The sequence below is a fragment of the Saccopteryx bilineata genome, chromosome 2 (genome assembly GCF_036850765.1).
Source record: "Saccopteryx bilineata isolate mSacBil1 chromosome 2, mSacBil1_pri_phased_curated, whole genome shotgun sequence".
In the NCBI taxonomy this organism is placed as follows: domain Eukaryota; kingdom Metazoa; phylum Chordata; class Mammalia; order Chiroptera; family Emballonuridae; genus Saccopteryx; species Saccopteryx bilineata.
This window is the reverse complement of record NC_089491.1, coordinates 51,748,888-51,755,093: the sequence shown is the minus strand read 5'-3', so window position 1 is coordinate 51,755,093 and position 6,206 is coordinate 51,748,888. Positions and strand designations below refer to the sequence as shown.

At 42.4% G+C, this 6,206-nt stretch overlaps 1 pseudogene; it reads right to left on the bottom strand.

Moving 5' to 3' along the window:
- Positions 1 to 2,437: 2,437 nt before the first annotated feature.
- On the bottom strand, positions 2,438 to 3,047 carry LOC136322223 (large ribosomal subunit protein uL6 pseudogene; annotated as a pseudogene).
- Positions 3,048 to 6,206: the final 3,159 nt, after the last annotated feature.

The following is a 6,206-nucleotide window of genomic DNA, read 5'->3' as shown; positions in this document are numbered from 1 at the left end:
TATGGGCTTGACCTGTGGTGGCGCAGTGGATAAAGTGTCGACCTGGAAATGCTGAGGTCGCCGGTTCGAAACCCTGGGCTTGCCTGGTCAAGGCACATATGGAGTTGATGCTTCCAGCTCCTCCCCCCCTTCTCACTCTCTGTCTCCTCTCTCTCTCTCTCTCTCTCTCTCTCTCTCTCTGTCTCTCCCTCTCCTCTCTAAAATGAATAAATAAATAAAAAAGATATGGTACACACACATACACACACACACACAATGGAATATTAGCAATAAAAAGGAATGAAATCTTGCCATTTGTGACAACATAGATGAACCTAGAGGGTGCTACACTAAGTGAAATAAGTCACACAGAGAATGAGAAGTACCATATGATTTTACTTATATGTGGAATCTGAAACCAATAAAATAAGTGAATACGTAAAATAAGAAAGAAACAGATTCATAGATATTGAGAATAAGCTGATGGTTGCCAAAGACAAGGGGGCTGCTTGGGGAAATGGGTGCAAAAATACAGTGAAGCAAAAAATAAAAGGTTGAAAGGATGAAAAACATATTCCATGCAGATGTTGGCTATCTTAATATTGGACAAAGTAGACTTCAACACAAGGAATATTATCAGAGAAAAAGTTGGTTATTTTTAAATAATAGTCATTTCATCAAGAAGACATAACAATCCTAAATTATATGCTCCTGATGACAGATCTTCAGAATATATGAAGTAAAATTGGCAGAAATCTAACAGCCCTGTGTCAGTAAATTGATACAACTAAATAAAAGTCAAGGAGAATTTAGATCAGAACAGCTGTAAAACCAATTTGGTTTTACGGTGATTTGTAGAACCCTATACATAACAACTGTAGGAAATACTTTTTTTTTTTTTGAGTACACATAGAACATTCACCAAACTAGACCATATTCTTGATCATAAAAACAATTTTTTAAAAAAATTAAAATATATAGAATATATGCTTTAAGCACACACTGATCATTTTAAAATAGAAAATATTGACCAAAACATAGGTAGAAAATCTCTCAATTTAATTTATAAGTCAGTAATGCACTCTTAAATAATCCATGGGTCCAAAAAGAAATCACAAGTGATATTGGAAGCTATTTCTAAGTGAAAGATAAACGGAAAAAAAAAAAAAAAAAAAGGCAGCCAGTGGTAAAGCTTCAGGTAGAGCGGCTGTTTTTCAGTATTCTGGATCATTATCTTTAAAAACTTCAAGGGAACAAAAAATGCACAACTGAGTGGAACAACAAATGCTTTCGTTTCTCCTCCCTTCTCTCTCCTTTCCTCTTTCTGTCTCTCTAAAAATAAAAAGTAAGCCCTGGCCAGAGAGCTCAGTTTTGTTCATTTGTCCCAGAGTGGGGAGGTTGCTAGTTTGATTCCCGGGTCAGGGAAGATACAGGAGCAGTTCCATGTTCCTGTCTTTCTCTCTCTGTCAAAAACAGAACAAAACAAACCCCCGAAACTTCAAAGGAAGTGGCCCAGAATTAGAAACCCAGAATTAGAAATTGAATAAATAAATAAATAACCCCCCCATAATTAGCTTCCCATCATATTCAAAATAAAATTCAAACTTGGACCCTCCCACGAGGCTCTACTACAGGGCATGCGGCCCCCTGAGGCCATTTATCCGGCCCCCGCCGCACTTCCGGAAGGGGCACCTCTTTCATTGGTGGTCAGTGAGAGGAGCATAGTTCCCACTGGTCAGTTTGTTGATTTAAATTTACTTGTTCTTTATTTTAAATACTGTATTTGTTCCCGTTTTGTTTTTTTACTTTAAAATAAGATATATGCAGTGTGAATAGGGATTTGTTCATAGTTTTTTTCATAGTCCGGCCCTCCAACGGTCTGAGGGACAGTGAACTGGGCCCCTGTGTAAAACGTTTGAGGACCCCTGCCCTACTATTTCACCCGGCCCTGGCTACCTCTTCAATTTCAGCTCTTCCCACTCTGCCATTTGCTTACACTGTTCTTGCTGCAATGGTCTGCTTGCTATTGTCAAGAGAGCAAGCATGTAACAACTCTGGCTATTTGCATTTCTGTACTCTTTTGCATGGAAATCTCTCCCCAGAGCCCTATTCCCTAACTTCACATAGTCAGTTCACTTCATTGAGGTTCTTACTCAAATGTTACCTCATTTTTCCCCAAAAATCAATATACAGCTTTTACTGCATCTTTAAAATACCGCAAATAGGCCCCGGTGGTTAGCTCAGTCACTTACAGCATCATCCTGATACTCCAAGGTAGGGGGTTCTATCCCTTGTCAGGGCACATATGGGAACTGACAAAAGAATGCATAACTGAGTGGAACAATGAATAAATACTTCTCTCTCTCTCTCTGCCTTCCTCTCTCTGTCTCACTGAAATCAGTCAATAAAAAAAAATTTTTTTTTAATAAAATAAAACATTGCATATAAGTCTGAGGAACCATTTGGCTTCTTGCTGTTTCTATAGCTGGACAACTTAGATCTTAGTCATCAACTTGCTGAGCTGTTCCTTTTTCAGAAGCATAGATATCACGCCCCCACACACAATTTTCTGATAGCCTTGTTTTTAACTGTTGTGGCTTGCTGAATCAAAGCAGCTGAATTTGATACAAATTCAATGTCATTTCCTTCAAGAATCAACTCATCTTTCTGGGCTCGAGATACTGAACAAGCAACACCTGACCTCATCTAAACCCTGCATATGTATTTTTCGCCCAAGAAATTTGATTTCAACAAGAGGACCTTTCTCCTGAATAATGACATTGATAGGGAAGTGAGTGTATACAGGCCTCATCCTATAACAGAAGCCCAGTGTAACACCCTTGATCACATTCTGTACAGGACTACAGACAGTGTGAACCATGACCAGTTCCTCTCTGTCTCTCCACCATTCATCAGTTTGGAGCCTCTTCTTTTTCTTTCCAAAGAGACTGAGTTCTACAGTGATGTGACTGAAGTCCCTCCACAGGGTGCCTCTGGGGCCCTTCACAGATAACTATGCGTCGCTTCAGAGTGATGGAAATATTTTCTGGGATGGTCTTCATCCTCATAGTAGATGCAGCAAAGAGTCGAATGTGACCTGACCAGGTGGTGGCACAGTGGATAGAGCATCGGACTGGGACACGGAGGACCCAGGTTTGAAACTCTGAGGTCACCAGCTTGAGCGTGGGGCCCCTGACTTGAGCATGGGATCATAGACATGACCCCATCCATGGTTGCTGGCTTGAAGCCCAAGGTTGCTGGCTTGAGCAAGGAGTCACTAGTTCTGCTGTAGTCCCCCCCCCCCCATCAAGGCACATATGAGAAAGCAATCAATGAACAATTAAGGTGCCATAACAAAAAATGAATGCTTCTCATCTCCCTGTCTGTCTGTCCTTCTCTCTGTCACACACACACACACAAAAGAGTCAAAAGTGCACTCTTAGGAGAAGCCTTCCTTCACCCACATCCCAAAAGGAATCCCCTTTACCCTCTTCTACTAAAGCTGCCCCTCTCTATCTTCTTTCCATGCTCAATATTTCTTTAGAGCACCTCTTACTTTCTTATTTGTTTTATTTACTTGTTTGTTACCCACAAAGGCAGGCATTTATCTTGTTGAGTGTTGTATTCCCAGCACCTATAAAGATGCCTTGCACACAGTAGGTGCCTAAAAAACATTTTTTTTTTTATTCAGTGAGAGGAGGGGAGGCAGAGACAGACTTCTGCATGTGCCCCGACTAGAATCCACCCAGCAAGCCCACTAGGGGGTGATGCTCTGCCCATCTGGGGCCCTTGTTCCTTTGCAACTGGAGCCATTGTTTAGCACCTGAGAAGGAGGCCATGGATCCATCCTCAGTGCCTGGGACCAACTCACTGCAATAGAGCCATGGCTGCTGGAGGGGAAGGGAGAGAGAGAGAAAAGCGAGGGGGAAGGGTAGAGAAGCAGATAGGCACTTCTCCTGTGTGCCCTGACTGGGAATTGAACCTGGGACATCCACATGCCAGCCCAACACTCTACCACTGGGTCAACTAGCCATGGCCAACATTTATGAATGAAAAAATATAATGAGAAATGAAAGTGTTGGCAGTGAAATGGCACCAGGTGTTGGATCAGTGCAGTCAGACTGAACCTTGGTTCAGGAACCTTGATACATGAGTTTTGGATAAGAAAAATTCAAAGCCATGATGCAAAGTATAAGAGAAAGTTTATGTAGAAAGTCACAAACGTAGAATTGAGCCGCAGAAGAAATGGGCTCAGGAAACAAGTCACAGAGGCAAAAGAACGGCCCTTGGAGCTTAGAAGAAAAAGAGAAACAAGGAAAGTGCACACGGAGGAAGGAGGCGGGGAAAGGTGCAGGTGTGCTTTATAGAGAGAGGTGCACTGGGTCTTAGGTATTCAGGATATTTAGCTGGAGGTCTCAGGGAAAGATCCCAGTAGAATATTTATCAGCTTTGCAGATGTGTCCTTTCAGAACTGTGGTCTCCACTGATTGGTCAGGACCAGAGCAGAGGGTCATTAGTCAATGTAGCTGGTCTTGATGTCAGCGACAGCATCACGCTTGTCTGGTTTTGCTACTTTTATGGGTGGGCCTGGAGCTGAAACACAACTGAGGCCTAGATGTTATCTCTAGGGCTTAATGCGTTAAGGAAGTGGTCATGCAGGGGCCTGCATGTGAGTTGCATGAGGCCAATCTTTAGCCCCTTGTTTCTCCTCCAAGGGGGTCTACCTCATAACTAGCAACATGCTAAGGGAGAAAAGGTCAGGAGATGGTCTGAATCACATGACCAGTGATATGAAAGATCAGGGGATCTAAACCACAGGACCAGCAATATGCTAGGGGTGGAAAGTTTACCCTGAGGGTGAAGTCCTTGTTTTCCCATTTTGCCTGTTGCTAGGTACCCGGGGCTTTCTGTCCTGGTGACCTTCTGTACCTGGCCCATCATCCTTCCTCTGCTCGTGTCTGTCTAACTGCCTACCACAAAACCACCTACTCCCACACAGTCTGTATTAAGGGTTGCAACCTTTTCCTGTAAAGTAACTATCTTAGAGTTTGTGGCTATACAGTCTGTGTCACAATTACTTAACTCTGCATTTTCAGTATGAAAACAACCACAGACAATACTTAAGAGACTGAACTTGGCCATGCTTTAATAAAACATTGTTTACAGAAAATAGATTTGGCCTTTGAAGTGAATTTTACAGACTCTGGTCTAGAGAAATATGACTGTACTATTCTGTTTATTGACATGACCTTGCTATTCTATTGTCTTTGTCACCATGACTTTTCTATTCCAGGAAATTCTTGCTCAAGGTTTAGTAAAAGTTGCAAATAACCGAGAACAACTCAACTTGAACTTTGTATTAGACTGTTCAACTTTCAACTTTGTATTAAATAGCATCAAGTGACAGTTTTGTCTCCAAGAGTCTTCCAAGCTTACTGCAAAACTCTCACTTTACTGCGTCTGCCAATCCTAAATGATTATATCACAATCCTGCATGGAAAGACTTGCCTTTAACCCAGACCTCCAAACCTCATCAGTACCCCAGTTTGGCTCTCCCTTCTCAGAGATGCTCCTTAGTCTGTATCAAGGTAATGTTGTCCCTGATTGAAATATGCAACAATCTGAGTTCTTTGCTGGTATTTCCAAGGAATCAGTCATAACGAGACAATCCCAGAGTAGGTTATCATGTTGTTTCCGTTGCTTCTGCTTTCATAATGTCTTGGCTCCAAATTAAAGGACATATTCATTTGTTCACTCATTCAACAAATGTGTATTGAGAGTTGTTACACTTCTACCTTCCTACCCGTCAGGATTGAAATGAGGGTGTAAGTACAAATCAGACAACTTGCTCCATGTAAATAAGATAGAAAAAGGCAATCCTCCCCTACACTTATAAGTGACTTTTACGTCTCTGTTTTTGAACTTTAAAATATTGTGCCCCCTAGGCCCTGGCCGGTTTGTTCAGTGGTAGAGCATCGGCCTGGCGTGTGGATGTCCTGAGTTCGATTCTTAATCAGGGCACACATGAGAAGCGCCCATCTGCTTCTCCACCCTGCCCCCTTGCTTCTCTCTCTTCTCCTCTTCTCCTTTAGCCATGGCTCAATTGGAGGGAGTTGGCCCTGGATGCTGAGAGGGCTCTAAGGCCTCCACCTCAGGCACTAAAAAATAAAAATGGCTTCAGTTGCAATGGAGCACGGGCCTCAGATGGGCAGAGCGTCACCCCCTAG